Genomic DNA, 24,182 nt, shown 5'->3' with positions numbered 1-24,182 from the left:
CTATAGATATGACACAGTATTGATGCAGAGACGTGTTCAGGGCGAGCCCCTCTACATGTGTGAGGAATTTGATGCCGATGGGAAATTGTATGTTGAAGTTATCAGGACTTCCTGCTTGATGGCAAAGGATTGAATTTGAAGGAAAATGGCGGAGTTCCTGTTGGACTGAGGGTATGTGTCCAAGAGGGTTTTTTGTGCGGCTGGTGATGACACATAAGCCTACCGAATTTTGTTCATGTACGTGCATGTAGGGGGCAGGGCTTCAATTTTGAAATATTCCAGGGGGCGCTTTGGAGCCATTTAGCGCCACCTGCTCGTCATTTTTGGTGTGTGAGTTACAGGGGCCAGTCTCTAACACCCCAATGAATTTCATATCCATAAGTGTTATGGTGTGGGCACAGTGCCAAATCTAAGATGAAACTGCCACCAGAGCGCCACCTAGTGGCAGATCTGTTACCCCTTTTTCAGCTATCCTCAGGAGGGCATTGGCAATGAGTGTACCAAGTTTCATGTTAATCCGACAAACCAATGTGGAGATATAAATTACTTCAATTTAAAGAGCGCCACCTAGTGGTCATCGGCCAAAATTTTGAACAGAGCCTTAGGGCCTCATAGGGAAGTAGGATCCTGAGTTTGAAGTCATTCGGACACACCAATGTGGAGATATGCAAAACTTCCTGTTTGGAGCGAAATGTGCAGGAATTTGTAATTTAATAACTTGAGTATTTTTTGGTATATCAAAATTCTTTTAATAACTTTTAGTCAGGAGGGTCCACAGATGCTGTGTGCAAAGTTTTGTGCAAATTGGTGAAATTGCCTGGGAGGAGTTCGAAAAAGTAGGTTTGCGACATTTTGCGAGCTAGCGAAAAAAAACGGTAGGCGGATATGGGCGTGGCCTATACCCAGAGATTCAGGAGGATTCACTGAACGCGTGGATATAAGGTTTTTGAATGTGCGACAAAGTATGTGGGAGTTATTAGGCAAAACGCACTTTCCTTGATAAAAGCGCCACCTAGTGGTGAAAATTCACAACGACAACAGATTATAAAATTTTTCGCCAGGTGTGACGTATATTCCAAGTTTGGCGAGTTTTGGGGTATGTTCAGGCAGTGAAAAATGCGATCATTTGGGAAAAATAAAAATAAAAATAATTAAAGCTGCAAGCAGCGATGAACGGGCCCTCGCAGTCCACGCGTGTCGGGGCATGCTGCCGTCGCGGCATGCTGCTGTCGCTACATGCTGCTGTCGGGGCATGCTGCTGTCGGGGCATGCTGCTGTCGGGGCTTGCTCATGCAACAACTTCCGTTGAGGAGTCAAAAGTGGAGGCAGTCAAGCTGTTGTTTGGTAATTTAGCAATAAAAGCGCCCCCTATTGGCCGCTTTGCACCAAATTTTTGACAAAAGGTCATCGGGCCATGGAACACAATTAAAAAAACTTTAGTGTTAATGGGAGTGTATTTCATCAAGATATGGAAGATTGTCTGTGTTACCACAATGTGCAGGAAGTTGTTGTTTCATATTTTGGCCGTTCTTTGGACTATCATAAATGTTTTAATAACTTTTTGTCAGGAGGGTCCACAGATGCTGTGTGCAAAGTTTTGTGCAAATTGGAGAAATTGCCTGGGAGGAGTTCGAAAAAGTAGGTTTGAGACATTCCGGAATCTGCAAATGGAATTCTGTCGCAAAAGTGGGGTTGGCCTACACCACACAATTCAGATGAATGCAGGGAACACGTAGATATAAGGTTTAACAATGTGCGCCATATTATGTGGGAGTTATTAGGCAAAAATGCTTTTATGTTGATAATAGCGCCACCTGCTGGTCAAATTTGGTGTGTGAGTTACAGGGGCCAGTCTATACCACCCCTATCAATTTCATATCCATAAGTGTTATGGTGTGGGCACAGTGCCAAATATAAAATTAGACGGCCACCAGAGCACCACCTAGTGTCGGATCTGGAACACATTTGTCAGCTATCCTCAGGAGGGCATTGGGAATAAGTGTACCAAGTTTTGTGATAATCTGACCAACCGATGTTGAGATATAAAATAGTTCAATTTAAACAGCGCCACCTGGTGGTCATCATCCCAAAATTTGAAGAGAGCCTTAGGGCCTCATAGGGAAGTAGGATCCTGAGTTTGAAGTCATTCGGACACACCAATGTGGAAATATGCAAAACTTCCTCTTTTGAGCGAAATCTGCAGGAATTTGTAATTTAATAACTTGAGTATTTTTTGGTATATCAAAATTCTTTTAATAACTATTTGTCAGGAGGGTCCACAGATGCTGTGTGCAAAGTTTTGTGCAAATTGGTGAAATTGCCTGGGAGGAGTTCGAAAAAGTAGGTTTGCGACATTTTGCGAGCTAGCGAAAAAAAACGGTAGGCGGATATGGGCGTGGCCTATACCCAGAGATTCAGGATGATTCACTGAACGCGTGGATATAAGGATTTAGAATGTGCGACAAAGTATGTGGGAGTTATTAGCCAAAACGCACTTTCCTTGATAACAGCGCCACCTAGTGGTGAAAATTCACAACGACGACAGATTATAAAATTTTTCGCCAGGTGTGACATATATTCCAAGTTTGGCGAGTTTTGGGGTATGTTCAGGCAGTGAAAAATGCGATCATTTCGGCTGAAGGAAAAAAACTAAAAATAATAATAATAATCACTACAAAAACAATAGGGTCCTTGCAGGTTCCCTGCTCGGGCCCTAATAATTAAAACTGCGAGCAGTGATGTACGGGCCCTCGCAGTCCACGCGTGTCGGGGCATGCTGCCGTCGGGGCTTGTTCATGCAACAACTTCCGTTGAGTAATGAAAAGTGAAGGCAGTCAAGGGAAAAACGGTTTTGTCTTGATAACAGCGCCACCTAGTGGTAATTTTTGGTGTGTGAGTTACAGGGGCCAGTGTGTACCACCCCAATGAATTTCATATCCATAAGTATTATGGTGTGGGCACAGTGCCAAAAACAAAATGAAACTGCCGCCAGAGCGCCACCTAGTGTCGGAGCGGTAAGACCTTCGTCAACCATCCTCAGGAGGGCATTTGCAATAAGTGTACCAAGTTTCATGTCAATCAGACAAACGGATGTGGAGATATAAGTTACTTCAATTTAACGAGCGCCACCTAGTGGTGGTCGGCCACAATTTGGCACAGAGCCTTAGGGGCTCATGGGGAAGTATTATCCTGAGTTTCATGTAATTCGGACACACCAATGTGGAGATATGCAACACTTCCTGTTTTGACCGAAATCTGCAGGAATTTGTTATTTAATAACTTGAGTATCCTTTGGAATATCAAAATTCTTTTAATAACTTTGAGTCAGGAGGGTCCACAGATGCTGTGTGCAAAGTTTGGTGCAAATCGGTGAAACTGCCTGGGAGGAGTTTGAAAAAGTAGGTTTACGACATTTTGCGAGCTAGCGAAAAAAAACGGTAGGCGGATATGGGCGTGGCCTATATCAGGAGATTCAGCAGAATTCACTGAACGCGTGGATATGAGGTTTTTGAATGTGCGACAAAGTATGTGGGAGTTATTAGCCAAAACGCACTTTCCTTGATAATAGCGCCACCTAGTGGCGAAAATTCATAATGACAACAGATTATAAAATTTTTCGCGAGGCCTGATCTATTTACCAAATAAAATCGCGTTTTCATCCATGTTCAGGCAGTGAAAAATGCGATCATTTGGGACAAAGGAAAATAATAATAATAATAATAATCATTACAATTACAATAGGGTCCTTGCAGGTTCCCTGCTCGGGCCCTAATAATCATTACAATTACAATAGGGTCCTCGCAGGTTCCCTGCTCGGGCCCTAATAATCATTACAATTACAATAGGGTCCTCGCAGGTTCCCTGCTCGGGCCCTAATTAAAACTGCAAGCAGTGATGATCGGGCCCTCGCAGGGTATGCTCCCGTCGGGGCATGCTGCTGTCGAGGCATGCTGCTGTCGGGGCATGCAGCTGTCGGGGCTTCTTCATGCAACAACTTCCATTGAGGAATGAAAAGTGAAGGCAGTCAAGCTGTTCTTTCATCATTTAGCAATAACAGCGCCATCTATTGGGCGATTTGCACCAAATTTAGCACAAACCGTCAGTTGGCCATGGAACACAATAAGTTAAAGTGTTGTGTTAATCGGACTGTATTTCGTCAATATACGCAAGATTGAGTGTTTGACCACAATGTGCAGGAAATTGTAATTCTATATTTTGGATGTTTATTGGACTATCAAAATTCTTGTAATAACTTTTTGTGGTCAGCATCCACAGATGGTGTGTGCAAAATTTGGTGCATATCGGGGAAATTGCCTGGGAGGAGTTCGAAAAAGTAGGTTTGAGACATTCGGGAATGTGCAAATGGAAATGTACCTCGAAAGTGGGCGTGGCCTACATCAATCAATTCATTTGGATTCAGGGAACACGAAGATATAAGGCTTTGAACTGTGCGACATATTATGTGGGAGTTATTCACCGAAAACGCTTTTCTCTTGATAACAGCGCCACCTGCTGGTCATTTTTTGTGTGTGAGTTACAGGGGCCAGTCTATACCACCCCAATGAGTTTCATATCCATAAGTGTTATGGTGTGGGCACAGTGCCAAATCTAAAATGAAACTGCCACCAGAGCGCCACCTAGTGTCGGATCGGTAAGTCCTTCATGAGCTGTCCTCAGGAGGGCACTGGCAATGAGTGTACCAAGTTTCATGTCAATCCGACAAACGGATGTGGAGATATAAATTACTTCAATTTAAAGAGCGCCACCTAGTGGTCATCAGCCAAAATTTTGCACAGAGCCTTAGGGGCTCATGGGGAAGTACTATCCTGAGTTTGAAGTCATTTGGACACACCAATGTGGAGATATGCAAAACTTCCTGTTTTGAGCGAAATCTGCAGGAATTTGTAATTTAATAACTTCAGCATTTTTTGGTGTATCAAAATTCTTTTAATAACTTTTTGTCAGGAGGGTCCACAGATGCTGTGTGCAAAGTTTTGTGCAAATTGGTGAAATTGCCTGGGAGGAGTTCGAAAAAGTAGGTTTGCGACATTTTGCGAGCTAGCGAAAAAAAACGGTAGGCGGATATGGGCGTGGCCTACACCCAGAGATTCAGGAGGATTCACTGAAGGCGTGGATATAAGGTTTTTGAATGTGCGACAAAGTATGTGTGAGTTATTAGGCAAAACGCACTTTCCTTAATTACAGCGCCACCTACTGGTGAAAATTCACAACGACAACAGATTATAAAATTTTTCACCAGGTCTGATCTATATTCCAAGTTTGGTGAGTTTTGGGGTATGTTCAGGCAGTGAAAAATGCGATCATTTGGGAAAAATAAAAATAACTAAAATTAAAACTGCGAGCAGTGATGTACGGGCCCTCGCAGTCCACGCGTGTCGGGGCATGCTGCCGTCGGGGCTTGTTCATGCAACAACTTCCGTTGAGTAATGAAAAGTGAAGGCAGTCAAGGGAAAAACGGTTTTGTCTTGATAACAGCGCCACCTAGTGGTAATTTTTGGTGTGTGAGTTACAGGGGCCAGTGTGTACCACCCCAATGAATTTCATATCCATAAGTATTATGGTGTGGGCACAGTGCCAAAAACAAAATGAAACTGCCGCCAGAGCGCCACCTAGTGTCGGATCGGTATGACCTTCATCAGCTATCCTCAGGAGGGCATTGGCAATGAGTGTAGCAAGTTTCATGTTAATCCGACAAACGGATGTGGAGATATAAATTACTTCAATTTAAAGAGCGCCACCTAGTGGTCATTGGCCAAAACTTTGCACAGAGCCTTAGGGGCTCATGTCGAAGTAGTATCCTGAGTTTCATGTCATTCGGACACAGCATTGTGGAGATATGCAACAGTTCATGTTTGGAGCGAAATGTGCAGGAAGTTGTCATTTAATAAGTTGAGCATTCTTTGGAATATCAAAATTCTTTTAATAACTTTTAGTCAGGAGGGTCCACAGATGCTGTGTGCAAAGTTTCGTGTAAATTGGTGAAATTCCCTGGGAGGAGTTCGAAAAAGTAGGTTTGCGACGTTTCGCGAGCTAGCGAAAAAAAACGGTAGGCGGATATGGGCGTGGCCTATACCCAGAGATTCAGGAGGATTCACTGAACGCGTGGATATAAGGTTTTTGAATGTGTGACAAAGTATGTGGGAGTTATTAGGCAAAACGCACTTTCCTTGATAATAGCGCCACCTAGTGGCGAAAATTCACAACGACAACAGATTATAAAATTTTTCGCCAGGTGTGACGTATATTCCAAGTTTGGTGAGTTTTGGGGTATGTTCAGGCAGTGAAAAATGCGATCATTTCGGAAGAAAAAAAACTAAAATAATAATAATCATTAAAACTGCGAGCAGTGATGTACGGGCCCTCGCAGTCCACGCGTGTCGGGGCATGCTGCCGTCGGGGCTTGTTTATGCAACAACTTCCGTTGAGTAATGAAAAGTGAAGGCAGTCAAGGGAAAAACGGTTTTGTCTTGATAACAGCGCCACCTAGTGGTAATTTTTGGTGTGTGAGTTACAGGGGCCAGTGTGTACCACCCCAATGAATTTCATATCGATAAGTATTATGGTGTGGGCACAGTGCCAAAAAGAAAATGAAACTGCCGCCAGAGCGCCACCTAGTGTCGGAGCGGAAAGACCTTCGTCAGCCATCCTCAGGAGGGAATTTGCAATATGTGTACCAAGTTTCATGTCAATCAGACAAACGGATGTGGAGATATAAATTACTTCAATTTAAAGAGCGCCACCTAGTGGTGGTCGTCCAAAATTTGGCACAGAGCCTTAGGGGCTCATGGGGAAGTATTATCCTGAGTTTCATGTCATTCGGACACACCAATGTGGAGATATGCAACACTTCCTGTTTTGACCGAAATCTGCAGGAAATTGTTATTTAATAACTTGAGTATTCTTTGGAATATCAAAATTCTTTTAATAACTTTTTGTCAGGAGGGTCCACAGATGCTGTGTGCAAAGTTTCGTGCAAATCGGTCGAACTGCCTGGGAGGAGTTCGAAAAAGTAGGTTTGCGACATTTTGCGAGCTAGCGAAAAAAAACGGTAGGCGGATATGGGCGTGGCCTATACCCAGAGATTCAGGATGATTCACTGAACGCGTGGATATAAGGATTTAGAATGTGCGACAAAGTATGTGGGAGTTATTAGCCAAAACGCACTTTCCTTGATAACAGCGCCACCTAGTGGTGAAAATTCACAACGACGACAGATTATAAAATTTTTCGCCAGGTGTGACATATATTCCAAGTTTGGCGAGTTTTGGGGTATGTTCAGGCAGTGAAAAATGCGATCATTTCGGCTGAAGGAAAAAAACTAAAAATAATAATAATAATCACTACAAAAACAATAGGGTCCTTGCAGGTTCCCTGCTCGGGCCCTAATTACAATTACAATAGGGACCTCGCAGGTTCCCTGCTCGGGCCCTAATTAAAGCTGCAAGCAGCGATGAACGGGCCCTCGCAGTCCACGCGTGTCGGGCGTGCTGCTGTCGCGGCGTGCTGCTGTCAGGGCATGCTGCTGTCGGGGCTTGCTCATGTAACAACTTCCGTTGAGGAATGAGAAGTGAAGGCAGTAAAGCTGTTATTTTGTCATTTAGATAGCACCACCTGCTGGTCATTTTTGGTGTGTGAGTTACAGGCACCAGTCTATACCACCCCTATGAATTTCATATCCATAAGTGTTATGGTGCGGGCACAGTGCCAAATAAAAAATGAAACTGCCACCAGAGCGCCACCTAGTTTCGGATCGGTAAGACCTTTATCAGCTATCCTCAGGAGGGCACTGGCAATGAGTGTACCAAGTTTCATGTTAATCAGACAAACGGATATGGAGATATAAATTACTTCAATTTAAAGAGCGCCACCTAGTGGTCGTCCGCCAAAATTTTGCACAGAGCCTTAGGGGCTCATGGGGAAGTAGTATCCTGAGTTTGATGTCATTGGGACAAACCAATGTGGAGATATGCAACACTTCCTGTTTGGTGCGAAATCAGCAGGAAGTTGTTTTTTAATAACTTGAGTATTCTTTGGAATATTGAAATTCTTTTAATAACTTTTTGTCAGGAGGGTCCACAGATGCTGTGTGCAAAGTTTGGTGCAAATCGGTGAAATTGTGTGGGAGGAGTTCGAAAAAGTAGGTTTGCGACATTTCGCGACCTAGCGAAAAAAAACGGTAGGCGGATATGGGCGTGGCCTATACCCAGAGATTCAGGAGGATTCACTGAACGCGTGGATATAAGGATTTAGAATGTGCGACAAAGTATGTGTGAGTTATTAGCCAAAACGAACTGTCCTTCACAATAGCGCCACCTAGTGGCGAAATTTGACAATGACAACAGATTATAAAATTTTTCGCCAGGTGTGATCTATATTCCAAGTTTGGCGAGTTTTGGGGTATGTTCAGGCAGTGAAAAATGCGATCATTTTGGAAGAAGGAATAAAATAAGAATAATAATTAAAGCTGCAAGCAGCGATGAACGGGCCCTCGCAGTCCACGCGTGTCGGGGCATGCTGATGTCGGGGCATGCTGATGTCGCGGCGTGCTGCTGTAGCTACATGCTGCTGTCGGGGCATGCTGCTGTCGCGGCTTGTTCATGCAACAACTTCCGCTGAGGAATCAAAAGTGAAGGCAGGCAAGCTGTTCTTTCGTCATTTAGCAATAAAAGCGCCCCCTATTGGGCGATTTGCACCAAATTTTTCACAAACCGTCATGGGGCCATGGAACACAATTAAAAAAACTTAAGTGTTAATGGGAGTGTATTTGATCAAGATATGGAAGATTGTCTGCCTGACCACAATGTGCAGGAAATTGTTGTTTCATATTTTGGCCGTTGTTTGGACTATCACAATTCTTTTAATAACTTTTTGTCAGGAGGGTCCACAGATGATGTGTGCAAAGTTTGGTGGAAATGGGATTAATTGCATAGGTGGAGTTCGGAGAAGAAGGTTTGTGACATTCCGGAATTTTCAAATGGAAGTGTGACACGAAAGTGGGCGTGGCCTACATCACACAATTCAGCTGAATGCAGGGAACACATAGATATAAGGTTTAAGAATTCACACCATGTTATGTGGGAGTTATTAGGCAAAAACGGTTTTGTGTTGATAATAGCGCCACCTGCTGGTCATTTTTGGTGTGTGAGTTACAGGGGCCAGTTTATAGCACCCCTATGAGTTTCATATCCATAAGTGTTATGGTGTGGGCACAGTGGCAAATAAAAAATGAAACTGCCACCAGAGCGCCACCTAGTGTCGGATCGGAAAGACCTTAGTCACCTATCCTCAGGAGGGCATTGGCAATGAGTGTACCAAGTTTCATGTTAATCCGACAAACCAATGTGGAGATATAAATTACTCCAATTTAAAGAGCGCCACCTAGTGGTCATCGGGCAAAATTTTGAACAGAGCCTTAGGGCCTCATAGGGAAGTAGGATCCTGAGTTTGAAGTCATTCGGACACACCAATGTGGAGATATGCAAAACTTCCTGTTTTGAAGGAAATCTGCAGGAATTTGTAATTTAATAACTTGAGTATTTTTTGGTATATCAAAATTCTTTTAATAACTTTTTGTCAGGAGGGTCCACAGATGCTGTGTGCAAAGTTTCGTGCAAATCGGTGAAATTGCCTGGGAGGAGTTCGAAAAAGTAGGTTTGCGACATTTCGCGAGCTAGCGAAAAAAAACGGTAGGCGGATATGGGCGTGGCCTATATCAGGAGATTCAGCAGAATTCACTGAACGCGTGGATATGAGTTTTTTGAATGTGCGACAAAGTATGTGGGAGTTATTAGCCAAAACGCACTTTCCTTGATAATAGCGCCACCTAGTGGCGAAAATTCACAATGACAACAGATTATAAAATTTTTCGCCAGGTGTGACGTATATTCCAAGTTTGGTGAGTTTTGGGGTATGTTCAGGCAGTGAAAAATGCGATCATTTGGGAAAAATAAAAATAAAAATAATAATAATCATTACAATTACAATAGGGTCCTTGCAGGTTCCCTGCTCGGGCCCTAATAATAATCATTACAATTACAATAGGGTCCTTGCAGGTTCCCTGCTCGGGCCCTAATTAAAACTGCGAGCAGTGATGTACGGGCCCTCGCAGTCCACGCGTGTCGGGGCATGCTGCCGTCGGGGCTTGTTCATGCAACAACTTCCGTTGAGTAATGAAAAGTGAAGGCAGTCAAGGGAAAAACGGTTTTGTCTTGATAACAGCGCCACCTAGTGGTAATTTTTGGTGTGTGAGTTACAGGGGCCAGTGTGTACCACCCCAATGAATTTCATATCCATAAGTGTTATGGTGTGGGCACAGTGCCAAAAACAAAATGAAACTGCCGCCAGAGCGCCACCTAGTGTCGGAGCGGTAAGACCTTCGTCAGCCATCCTCAGGAGGGCATTTGCAATAAGTTTACCAAGTTTCATGTCAATCAGACAAACGGATGTGGAGATATAAATTACTTCAATTTAAAGAGCGCCACCTAGTGGTGGTCGTCCAAAATTTGGCACAGAGCCTTAGGGGCTCATGGGGAAGTATTATCCTGAGTTTCATGTCATTCGGACACACCAATGTGGAGATATGCAACACTTCCTGTTTTGACCGAAATCTGCAGGAAATTGTTATTTAATAACTTGAGTATTCTTTGGAATATCAAAATTCTTTTAATAACTTTTTGTCAGGAGGGTCCACAGATGCTGTGTGCAAAGTTTCGTGCAAATCGGTCGAACTGCCTGGGAGGAGTTTGAAAAAGTAGGTTTGCGACATTTTGCGAGCTAGCGAAAAAAAACGGTAGGCGGATATGGGCGTGGCCTATACCCAGAGATTCAGGAGGATTCACTGAACGCGTGGATATAAGGATTTAGAATGTGCGACAAAGTATGTGGGAGTTATTAGCCAAAACGCACTTTCCTTGATAACAGCGCCACCTAGTGGTGAAAATTCACAACGACGACAGATTATAAAATTTTTCGCCAGGTGTGACGTATATTCCAAGTTTGGCGAGTTTTGGGGTATGTTCAGGCAGTGAAAAATGCGATCATTTGGGAAGAAAAAAAACTAAAATAAGAATAATAATAATCATTACAATTACAATAGGGTCCTTGCAGGTTCCCTGCTCGGGCCCTAATTAAAACTGCAAGCAGTGATGAACGGGCCCTCGCAGTCCACGCGTGTCGGGGTGTGCTGCGGTCGGGGCCTGCCAGTTACCCGGCCGCATTGCCCGATTATTGTGTATGTATGTCTTAACTGTCCGTGTGTTAATGGGACTGCATTTGGTGAAGATATGGAAGACTGTCTGTTTGAACAGAATTTGCAGGAAATTGTTGTTTCATATTATGGCCGTTGTTTGGACTATCACAATTCTTTTAATAACTTTTTGTCAGGAGGGTCCGCAGATGATGTGTGCAAAGTTTGGTGGAAATGGGATTAATTGCATAGGTGGAGTTCGGAGAAGAAGGTTTGTGACATTCCGGAATTTTCAAATGGAAGTGTGACGCGAAAGTGGGCGTGGCCTACATCACACAATTCAGCTGAATGCAGGGAACACATAGATATAAGGTTTAAGAATTCACACCATGTTATGTGGGAGTTATTAGGCAAAAACGGTTTTGTGTTGATAATAGCGCCACCTGCTGGTCATTTTTGGTGTGTGAGTTACAGGGGCCAGTTTATAGCACCCCTATGAGTTTCATATCCATAAGTGTTATGGTGTGGGCACAGTGGCAAATAAAAAATGAAACTGCCACCAGAGCGCCACCTAGTGTTGGATCGGTAAGACCTTCGTCAGCTATCCTCAGGAGGGCATTGGCAATGAGTGTACCAAGTTTCATGTTAATCCGACAAACCAATGTGGAGATATAAATTACTCCAATTTAAAGAGCGCCACCTAGTGGTCATCGGGCAAAATTTTGAACAGAGCCTTAGGGCCTCATAGGGAAGTAGGATCCTGAGTTTGAAGTCATTCGGACACACCAATGTGGAGATATGCAAAACTTCCTGTTATGAGCGAAATCTGCAGGAATTTGTAATTTAATAAGTTGAGTATTTTTTGGTATATCAAAATTCTTTTAATAACTTTTTGTCAGGAGGGTCCACAGATGCTGTGTGCAAAGTTTCGTGCAAATCGGTGAAATTGCCTGGGAGGAGTTCGAAAAAGTAGGTTTGCGACATTTTGCGAGCTAGCGAAAAAAAACGGTAGGCGGATATGGGCGTGGCCTATACCCAGAGATTCAGGAGGATTCACTGAACGCGTGGATATAAGGATTTAGAATGTGCGACAAAGTATGTGGGAGTTATTAGGCAAAACGCACTTTCCTTGATAACAGCGCCACCTAGTGGTGAAAATTCACAACGACGACAGATTATAAAATTTTTCGCCAGGTGTGACGTATATTCCAAGTTTGGCGAGTTTTGGGGTATGTTAAGGCAGTGAAAAATGCGATCATTTGGGATAAATAAAAATAATAATAAACATTACAATTACAATAGGGACCTCGCAGGTTTCCTGCTCGGGCCCTAATAATCATTACAAAAACAATAGGGACCTCGCAGGTTTCCTGCTCGGGCCCTAAAAATATGAAAATGAAATAGAACTGGCACCAACTGACCAATATCTGACATTTAATAAAGTATATTTTACATCACTGTAACCAACAATATGTAAATGTACCCATTTTTATTACGCTGTACTTCACTCATATCAAAGCAACCGCCTCCCCCTCCCCGTCCCCCCCTCTCCATATCCAGCAGCAATTCTTCATTTGGTAACTGTCAGTCACATATGAATCTGTCCCACTGCAGGCGTCTCGAAAATTGATTTGAGCCCAGATGGAAGAACGAAGTCTGACTGACAGTGTCGCAGATTATCAAGCAATTTCTCTTCCAGGAAGTCAATAAATGTCTGAGGAAGCGTTAACACAGTGTCTCCTCCACTGAAACAGGTTTGTCTTGACGTGCCTTTGCCTCTTATACCGATGCCAGTCTCCAGTGGACCAGCCTTTTTTTGCCATTAGTGACTTAACGGCCAGCCAATGTAATTAGCTCCATGGTGATCCTGCTGGACCCCTCTAATTATAACCAACGCCAAGGGCAAGTGACCGCAAACAGAACGGGGCAGTAGCGTTCCCCTACTCTGGAGAAAGAGCGCAAGTAAACCATAACTCTTGTTGTCGTGGGTTATGGGATTTTAAGTAGCCTCCCATTTCTTTTTATACAGGGGCACATTAAATGCATGAGTTATTTCCCCGGGAACTCTGTGTCATTACAGCAGCAGCCAGGTATAACAGTCGTACTGAAGTGGCTTGTTCATTTTGAAGAAGAAAAACCACATAACACAGCGTGAAATGATCTGAAATGAGTGGACTTTAGCTTTAAGGTGTATGATTGTATAAAATGAGCTCTGCAGCTGAAGGCTGTTCATCTTCCTCAGCCACATCTGATGCATCTCTACACATTTTATATACATTCTGTGTTTTATATAATCACGCATATGTTCACAGCCTTTTTAGAGGAACAACGGATGTAACGGATGGTGGAGTTTTCAGCACCTTCCATTTTTTCTTCTTCATACGTGCCACTTGTACGTGCCAGCTACTCACGCTGAAGTTAATCAGCTGCCTGAAGTGCCATCGTTCCTCGGGCCGCCCTGCTTTTATTTTGCTCATTTCTGACTCCACTCACCACTCGGGTCCATCAAAGGCTCCTTTTAAAGATGGGTTTTAAAGTTCACGTTGGATGGACACAGCTTGCCACTTCGGTTGCTGTGGAAACCAGGTTGACGCATGGACAGGTTGTTGAGAACAGTGTGAGTGGGAGTTTGAGAGGCTATAGAGGCTGTAAAGATTTATGGATTTAACTGTACAGTTATACAGTGTGGATTTATCCATCCAGATGGGGAGGAGTGTATATTTACATCCAGATATGGAAGGCATATGAAGAAATCCAAAGCAAAGGCATTTAAGAAATCAGTTTACCCATGGTTTACAAAATAGAGTTACATCTTTATTCTGATATTTAAAAAAAAATCGTGACAGGACTTCAATTAACATGATTTTGTCACATTGTAATATGGAACTTTGCTTTTTATTCTGTGTCCACAAGACGCGTCATTTCCACATTTTTCATTCACTGTCTATGTAAGCAGCAATGCAATGCACTCTGGTAGCAGTGCGTTATGATTTAAGAGACAGGGTGGCACGTCGCCCCCTTCTCATGTGCATAACGTTGAGGTCGAGTCTACTTTATGCAAATCAGTGGCACCCAACGCAAATCCTTGTCTCTGGGAACTACCAAAAACTTTAAAACCAACCATTTTCGATCTAAAATGAGGACAGATTTAGCTTTTTTCTCACCTCAGATGTTTTCAGAAACACATTTCAGGGAGATATTTTCGTAATATGAGAGAGTTTCCAAACAAGTCGCCATGTTGTTCCTGTTTACAATGTAGGCAATGTTACGGCGTCATGGTGTGAGGCATGATCCAGGGAAATGTTTGGTAATGTCTAGAAAAGGATTGCCACCAAATTTCCTACGGTACTGCGCACCTGCGTGAGCTCCTCTTTTGCATCGTGCTTTTCTCAACTTTTGCAGCACAAAGCATGGAGTCCCACTGCTTTTTTCAATGATGACATTTGATCACCAGCTGTTTTGTCCAAGGCAAATCTGAAATCTGGTGCTTCCCAGGTGAAGTATCTACTAGATCGTAAGCCTTTCAAAGTCTGGACTAACTCTGCTCCGATTAATGCAGGAAGACATCGTAATGACTTCGCATGAACACCGACTTTTTATTTCTCCTCTGCGGCAGCGAACACAATACACAGCCGTTCAGTAAGCTAACTGTTACGCTGCAATCTGAGCTATCTAGAAACCTTTTTAAGGCTGACTCAACAGCCAGCAGTTTCTGTGGCAGTGGCAGTGTGCTGGTACTTTTCCTAAACACTCAGTCCCTCACTTCCCACAACAAGCCCGCTTTACTACGTCACACACACGTTACTCACAAGGTTTGGTCAGTAAAACACAGTTTCAGTGAAAAAAAATCACCAGCTGTGCTTCATCATGAAAATCTAACAATAGGAATAACAGAGGCTTTTCTTAAGCTAAGCTCTCACCTCACCACTGCAGAATGGCAAGATTTTACCACAGCGTGACGGGATTGTTTCACTTGGTTTTTGTGCGTAACACGTGAAGACAACACTAGTGGACTGGTGCCATTACATGAGAAGATTGCTACCACTCTTTAGCCATGCGAGTAGTGTCAAACTCTCTACAAGAATACAAATAAACATATTTCCCAAACGGTCAACGAAACAGGCATAATGTAATGCTTCTATTTTTAGGACTTCTCTTTAAATTACTGCTTGTTGCCTTATGAAGACCACTAGGCAGAGTTCACACCTCTTTATTTACCACTATAAGCTCTATAATCAGCACTGTCAGCACTGAAAGGGCAAATTGCACCAACAGTGTGACGCAGGTGCACGCTGGCTCGATGGGGTGCTGGGTTTGGACAGTGCCCAGTCAGATGCCTCTTGGGGCTCTGAATCTGGCGCGCACCCTGCCCTTTAGCCATTAACAGGGGATGTGCATGCAGGTGAAGAGGACGAGTACTGGAACTTGGGGAGAAAATGAGAGAAATAAGTTGTGTGTCTGGCATGTTTCACTCTACAAAGGCTGACACAAATCCACATTTATAGATTCAAGACTTTTAAAGCATGTTGGTCAGAGGTGCTAATGGCGGGTGTTAGTAGGCAGAGACGATGGTGTTGTGTTTCATTAACTGTGCTCCCCATGTTCTGGACTGTGGGTTATTTTTATGATCACTGCTTGATTGAGTGCCAGCACATTTGCATGAAGAAGGACATATCAAGCGCTCAGAAATAGGAGAGTGAAGAGTATCCATCACCTCTCTGGTGACAACCTGTTTTTTGCATGTCTGGCAGTTAGTCACGCTACTGTAAAGGGGCCCAGCGCATTGTAATCAGGGCAATTAGGATTTCTTTTAATGATTTCAGATTAAAATCAGTGTAAAAGCTAAATGAAAAATTGAATTTGATGGAACAAATGAACTATGAAAAGGCCCTAAAATGGGCTGGTGTTTGATTTACATCCTCAGCAAACTGGGCAGACTGAACAATATTTTTGTTGGATGACAGAATGAGGCTGGCACTGTGGGATGTTTATTGTTCCTGCAGTAACTATTATGGAGTCTGGGTTCAAATCTGCATGGAAAAATACCTCACACACCGTCTTTCACATTACATTTTACCAAAAGTATTTACTTTCAAGGACATTAAGAGGTCAAATGTTCAGCCACATGGATGTCCATTAGGAAATAGATTGATTTGTATTATTAAGACTCACTGAATGCCCATGGATCTGTTTATTAAGCCTCTTGTTTTTTACTGGCAAATATATACATGCTATAGACGCATACAAAAACCATAAATCGACTTTAAAGCATGTTTGCGGAGAGAAAAACAGTCTTTTTTTGTGATTTATATAATTTTAAATGTAGATTTTTACTTTATTATATCAATAGTGTGATTGTTAATTACAGTCATGTGTGTAAAGAACAATTTAGATCTGTGATGGGTCAGTGTGAGCTGTCCGGAGTCAAGCAACACTCATTAAAACAGAGCGAGGACATCTGGGCATGTTTTTCAAAATAAAAGTATTTTATTTATAGCTCTTGGGTTATGAAGTTAATTCAAATCAAAATAAAAGAGGCCTAAATATCAAATAAAACACAACATAATTAACATGTTTTCCTCAAGTTCTTGTAACCACTCGCACTCTTAAAGAGTAAAGGTTTGTTGCTTGATTATAAACATACATCACGATGTACAAACGGAACAGGAAAACAGCAGTTCTCATCCCAGAAGTCAGCTGTGCTTTATCAGCTGCCTCTCCACCGATGCAAACACGCCGACGCCTTTATTGTTAAAAGACACTTCCGGCCTCAGTGTGCATACCTGTGTGTGACTTGACCAAACCGCTGCACCGGACAGCTCGGCTGCTTTTTCGCGTTGGCAGCAGCCAGTCTGTACCAATCTGTATCCACTGTTGCTGGGCACGGACGAGCACCGGGAAAGTCGGAAACGGATCGGAACCGGTGAGACCAAAGCGCTTTTTTTCTCTCTTCTTATCTTTGTTTTCTTGTCACACGTGAGGAGGAGGAGTGCTGTGTCTGCAAAAGTTTTCATTTGGCGTTAATTGATCCGGATGCGGTTGTTTCAGGTGTGCAGTTTTCTTTGTGCTGTTTTTTCTGGAGGACTGAGTGAGTGAATGAAACATGTGGTGTTGTGAAGTTTGATTTCGCTCATCACTTTCGTTGGATGGATGGATTTAACTGCGCGTCTGGGCTCGACGCTGACTCCAAATCTAGGAGGTTGTGCGTAATTGCGCATTTGCAGCACCAGACGTCTGATCCCCCGTTCTCCACACTTGTCATCCCGAAGGAAAAAAAATTACTTTGAACTGTTTCATGAGTGACAAGGAATAAAGTTACTGAACAAACTAATGAATAAATACATTAAAGTCAGCAGGAGAAAATAAGAAGATCACAATGAAGCAGCTTTAGGGATTTCTCTTTCCTTAATCCAACTTACTCATATGTATTTATAGTCAGCTTTAGGTCAATATTTGCAACATTTGCTCCACTCATGTGCTCCAACCTGCTCCATAGCCAATCCACTACGACTTAATAATCTTACTTAATAGTATTTTCCACTGAAAACTGTCAATACTTCCCCTCCTGGTGCACTTTCAGCCCTGCTCTGCAGCCTATTGATGTTACATTTTGTGTAATTATAGCAAATCAAATATGCACTTTGCTCTAAAGGGGAAATCAATTTGATACAAAGTTTTCTTTTTTCAAACTTAAATGTTGAGCCTATTGCTGAAATTGTAGTGTTTCTGTCACCTTTTGAAAGCAGGAAATTGTAGTGTATAGTTCTGCACTGATAACCTTTCTAAAATGTTTATGTAACATTTAGTCCTTTCAAAGCTACATGTTATAACTGACTGGACGTGTGAGTGGGAAAAATTGACCTTGCATGCAAGATCCTGGGACGTGGAGGACGTGTGTTCATGATGAACATTAATTTTATACACACTGAATCTGACACTGGGACCAATAATGATCATCAATAATGATTTAACAGCCTTCTGCTTGTAGTTTGACATGTCTGTTTCAGTGCTTTCATTAAAAAACAGGCAGTAAAGTACATGCTATGCTAAGAGAGAGAGAGAAGGGTAGGTTACAGATGTTGGAGTCAGTCAAAGCGAGCAGGATCACAGCGGAGAGTGTGAAGCTGTCACTTGATTATATTGGATTTCTTACCGAACACCTCTTTTGCTGCAATCCAATTGCTTAGCGGTTGTTGTAACAAGCCAGAGGTCTGATAAATCAAGTGAAATATCACAGGGTTGATTTAGAGAAATTGATATAGTGCAGTGTGGCTCCTCTGTACAGGCTTTATTTATGGACAGCACCTTTTGAAAGCTGGCTTCTCCCACTGAGCGCCTGACAAATGCCGCAATCTGTCCTGTTATGATGAAGTGTGCAGTAAGTTTGTCACAGTCATTTGTGTTTTGTGTTTGGCATTTGAGATTTTTCTTAGAGGAGGCAGAGCAAGAAGAGAAGGTGTTTGATGGTATGCGTATTCGTCACAAGTCGTTTGGTACAAGACTTTTGGCTTCAGGAAATACAGTACAGTAATTACAGTGTGTGTGGACACAAATGCAAATTCCACTTTGGCATTGTGTCCTCAGTTTATTGGCTGTTACCTAAAACCGCACTCGTTAGGTGAAGCCAACTACATCGTTATGGTGAACACAAATGAGAAGGCAACGATGGAAACACTTCCCTTTTCATTTAGGTCTCCTGTCTGGGAGCGTTATAGTTTCTCAGTGACGACACAGAGTAGTAGTTCAGTCGAAAATAGTATTTTTACATTAATTTTAGAGGGCATGGAGTGCTTTAATGTTACCTCCGGACAGTGTGAAGTGTCTCATACTGACACGCTTTACATATTTCCTTTTGTCCCTCACTGTATCCTGATATATAAGTGTTGTAATTTTGATAAAAAGTTAAAATGCAGCTTACAAAAAAAGTTCATAAAAATAAGTGCAAAACATATTAGGTAATCCTTGAAGTGTCATTATGTAGAAATTGTCATTTTGTGCGATTTGTCAGATGTAATGTAGGTGCTGACTACAAACAAAACTCATTATGTCATAACAATGTTGTGTGTTGAAAACTTTATCTTGAAGTAAACATGTATGTAACACTGTGATCCTACCCTCTCACTGAAGTTACATAGTGCAGAAACAAGTGATGGAGACAGAGACGCCATTCACCTTATTTCACTGTACCATTAACATGATTTTGAAGCTGTTATTTTAAGGGGAAAAAGTTACATAATGTTGCATTAGCTGCCTCACAAACTCGTGTTTAGCAGGGCTGCAGATTCTTCACGAGGAGGACCTCTTGGAGTAGCTGTCAGGTATTTTCTCTTAGTCTTCATCATTAGCAGGAACATAAATAGGAACCAGCTGCGCAGTTGTAATGTTTGTAGGCACTAATTGGATTTATATTACACAAACGGGGTTACCTTGCATGTGTTTTGCCACCACGGGGGAAAACAAGTACTTCATAAGAGTGTCTCCCTGCTTTCTTACTAGAGAGATGAAAACTGTCTGTCTCACACTACCTCAGAGCCATGATGACATTTTTTTCATTATGCATCTGCTATCCATATTCATTTCAGTTACTCTAAAGTGGCATTTCTCAGAAATATTCTACATATTATGAATAACATTAATGAGTTTGCCTGCGTTGGCACGCATGATAATATGCTGGAGAGTAGGTGAAAGGGATTATTATGTAAACATAAATATTTAACAGACATATAGCTGCCAATGTAGCTGGCAACTACATTTAGTAGGACACTCACAGAACAACATGATTCATTTTTCATCACCTCGTCTACAACTCTTCATTTGAACCGCTCCAATACTCCACAACATCCCACCCACACCTACTGTGCAGTGTATCCTCCTGCAGGTTTGTAGAGATAAGGACATGCACACACTATGAAGTGTTATAAAGAAACTCACTGGAACCAATTTATCTTTTTTCATTCACTTAATGTTATTTTTTTTTCTTTGTACGTTTTAGGGATTTGAAGTTAATTCAACTTCAGAAACATTTAGCACTTATCAATATGAGAGATTGGACTTGGAAATGGGATGAATTAATGTTCTGCTGAGAGTTTAATGAACTCATTAAATACAATTTTGAAAGAAATATGATCAGTGTGTTAGCAGACATCCCATCACGCATTGTTTGAGGATTAAAAGAGTTCTTTCCCCTCTTTTTGTAGCTCGAGAATCGCATACAATGTTGAGGGACACACATTATGCTCATTTTCAGGTTCATAGTTTTATTTTGGGTTACTACTAGAATAGGTTTACATGCTTTAGCGCTCCAAAAACATCTGAAATGCTCTGTTGTAGCTCTTGTCTCTTTAAGCCCCACCCCCAAATACCCAGTCTCTCCTGATTGGTCAGCTCGCACACGCCTGAGCCAGCACAGCAAACAATAGAGCAGCTGTCCTAAATCAATTATTTTGTGCCAAACTAGCCGCTCAGCATAAAGTATGCAAATGTAAGAATGCTGTGTTAAACGTAAATAAAAGCAGACAGCAATCATTTGCAAATTATTGTTAATTATGTTAAGTTTATGTGTGTCCTGGGAACTTGGTGGTTGTATTTTAACTGTGATGACGGTTCTTATTGAAGTCAGTCGGCCCTGCACACTTATATGTCAGCCAAGTTACTGGAAACTACTTTGTGTGTTGTCTTTGGACTAACTCTAGTACAGCATGACTCCAGCAACAGCAGCCGCGGTTGTCAAATGAAGAACTGGCTTTGAAATTTAAGGTATTTATTCAGCCTTGAGCCAGCTGAAAATTATTTATTGTGAAGCAAGAGGAATTCAATGCAGTGCATTATGGCCCCTGAGCCAGTGTTTCAGGTTTTCAGAATAAATGTAAATACATTTATTTTCCTTTTTTTTCACCGTATGGAAAACATATAGAGACTGTTATCCAACAGGCCGTACAAACAGTCATGCCTTTACACCCTGAGGAGATGCAGTGTTGTTGTGTATGTGTGTGTGTTTTGTGAATATCTGTTGGTTTATAATTGTTTCTTGTTGGCAGTAAGAGACAAACACCGTGTCTATCTCGACATGTTGTTGAGGTGGATAGTCGTGTTAACTTAACATGCCAAAAATACACTGAAGTGTCCTTGTGCTCCTGTTCGTGTTCAGTGCTGAAGACTCTTGTTCATCTCACAGGATCATTTGACAGAAAGCATTAATATCAGAAGTCACTCTGGGGCTGCTCTCCTTGGAGGATGAGTTCTGTATCTGTAGATCTGAGATTGTTAGAGTTTCTTTGTGGAGTTCACCTCACATGAAGATGGTAATATAACCACTAACTCCATCCTTTTACTGACTTTTTTGCTTCTACTTATCATTCTGGAGTAAACACTGATTGCAGTGTAATGACTGTAGAAACGAAGGGCCTCCAATCTTTTCCTCATCTCTTGCTGTTTGTTGGGCATCAGGCTGACCCGTGGCTCACTCACATAATATGATGTATGCAAATTATTTCGTATCTGTATCCTAAGCATGTTGCAGTGCTTCCTTATTCACACACATTTAACTGTGTGTGTGTTTGCAGAAACCTTTCCTCTTTCATCTTTTTATAATTTTACACTTTTCTGCCAGCCTCTTGCTCTCATATCGCCGCCTCCCGCCTCGTAATTTTCTCTGTGATTCTTCTCATCTGCTGCTCAAGTGGCCTCTCGCTATTTGGCTTTGACCTTCTTTTGATCCCCCTCCTTACTGCCGTTATCTGTGGTATCATCACCCGCTGAGCCAAGGTGACCGGCCCGGTCTCACTGAGCCACACACACAGCTGGAGCCCGCGAGGCCCAACGCTGAATTCATACACTTTTGGATGATTGCTGACCTCTCCTGTCCCCTCGCTCTTACTCTCCCTGTGACTGCTAGCATTGATTAAACCTGATGGTTGAAAACGACCAGAGTAGCGCAGTGACCTTCAGATGGATTCTTTGCAAAGTTTTGTGACGTACTTGCTGGTCCGTCTTCCCATTGCCAGTACAAACACACAGTTAATTCCCAGTTAGCTGGTGGGAAACTTGGAGGACACCGTCCTGTTAAAGGCCAGGCAGAGCAGCAGTGTCCTGTTCAAAGTTGTCATAGTGTTGCAACGGTACAGTAACCCTCTCAAAAAATATTACACAATTATTTCTCTCTTTGATCACATCTATACGGTAGAATTCAACACTGTACATAAGCAATATATGATATGATAATCATTTTTTGTAGTGTAGTAAACCATGAAACCAGATTACTGTGCAGCTCTGGCTGTGGTAGATGAAAGTTGTGTGCCATAGCCAATTTTTGAAAAAAGTTCTTGGCTAAGCACTCAGTTATCTATGCAGCACTATATTTTGTTAAACATGTCCTTTGGGGGATATGATTCCCACATTTCATATTTATTCAGATTTTGTACCACAAGCGAGCTTGATGAATTATAAATTCCCTTGCTACACTCCAGGAGACAGGGCAAGTAACGAGCTGTGCAGAGCTTTGCCTGACAGGTAAACTGTAGAGAAAAAGTCTTTATAAAAAGCCTTCTAGCCAGTCTGCCTCTCTCCCTGAAGCAGTGACAGGTTGGTGATACTCTTCCACCCTGAGTCCCTCTGCTGGCCTGGGTTGTTGCCCTCTGTGAGGCTGGAGGTGGCAGAGACAAGGTGGGGGTGGACCGTGTGGGGGTCAGGGATTCTGACAGCTGCATAGAGCCTGCCTCAGGGCATGCAGTCGTGCCCTTTACCCGTCGTGAGCACCGTCCCTCTCCCAACCCCCCCCGCCTGGCAGACTGGCATGTTCGACCGGGGGCGCACAGCCCGGGGAAAGACTCAGCAGAGGCGAGGCTGCCTGCTCCTCTGTGGGGAGCTGGAGTGACACTGCTGACCCTGGGGAGGCCGGGTTTAGGTTTCACTCTCTCCCTCTACGTGTTTCTGTGTAATCCCCTCGCTCACGTCCTCTCATGACGCCTTTTACACCTCGGCCTACCCTTTAACCCCAAACAGGAGGTGTTCTGGCAGCAAGAAGAAAAGGGAATGTCAGCCAAGAAGGGGAGTCGGGTTTTTTTTGCCGACAGTCTAAGCAGAGGGCAGCGCCGCTCCAGTGGCACATTCAAACGTTGATTTAATTTTTGATTCGTTGTTCTGAAATCATTACCCTCATTAGCAGAAGCAGTAGAAGTCTGCCTCACTGCCATAAGCTGGAGATACACACACACACAACGCTCACATGTGTGTAATGACTCGTACTGACAGTGGCCCCAGTGTGAGAGCCGCATATTCATTTACAAAAACACATGCACGCACACAGTGGTGCGTTTATGCCGCCGAGCTGCCGGTGAATGACGGTGCTCTGGGTTTGAACACTGGCTCAGTGTGTTGGGCCAGGTAAACCCCCCGAACCACTCCGCACAACAACAACAAACACTAAATGGAGCACTTGTTTGGGTCCAACTGCACTCGGCAGGAAGGGCGGCGGCTCAAATCATTTGATCAGAAACATGCTATAGATCTCTCTCATGAATATGCAGATGTTGTTTGCACTGTGACTTTTTTTGGGGGTTGATGCATGGCTTTTTTCAACAACGCCCTCCTTCACATACAGTCACGGAGTCAGTTGCACACATTCACACCTGGCGGCTGCACAGCACAGCCACAGTCTTTCAGCGGAGCTCTGTCAGAGCTGTCGCTGGTTAATTGCCTTGCTCAAGGGCATAGCAGTCATCAATATTGACAGAGGGGAGAGTGTTAGTCATTTGCTTTCTATGTGTCGAGATTATTTATAGCTGAGAAGACTAGAGTCTCAGTCTCGATGGTGTGTGTTGAGCGACTTGTCCTCTTCGCTTTTTCACTGCCAGGATTGTGATGGGAATATTCAAGCAGGCAACTCATGTTGTAAGTGTCGAAAGAAGGTTTGAGAACACCTTTCGGAGCGTTTAATGTGAAATCTCAGGTATCGCTACAGTGAAAAACGATGCACTCA

General features: G+C 42.9%; 1 protein-coding gene across 2 annotated transcripts in view; it reads left to right on the top strand.

Moving 5' to 3' along the window:
• The first annotated feature begins 17,059 nt into the window (after positions 1–17,059).
• Positions 17,060–24,182, top strand: part of znf385c (zinc finger protein 385C) — a 133,088-nt gene continuing 125,965 nt past the window's right edge. Inside the window, exon 1 of one of the 2 annotated variants that reach the window (XM_084372595.1) lies at positions 17,060–17,129. The gene's annotated coding sequence lies outside the window, so the exon portion shown is untranslated. Of the gene's footprint in view, positions 17,130–17,190; positions 17,255–24,182 lie in introns of those variants that run through there. The other variant, XM_084372596.1, reaches the window with a different exon arrangement.

Source organism: Pagrus pagrus (genome assembly GCF_965226575.1).
Source record: "Pagrus pagrus genome assembly, chromosome: 13".
NCBI classification, from domain to species: Eukaryota; Metazoa; Chordata; class Actinopteri; order Spariformes; family Sparidae; genus Pagrus; species Pagrus pagrus.
Note: the sequence above shows the minus strand (reverse complement) of the source record. Positions and strands in the feature narration are given on the sequence as shown.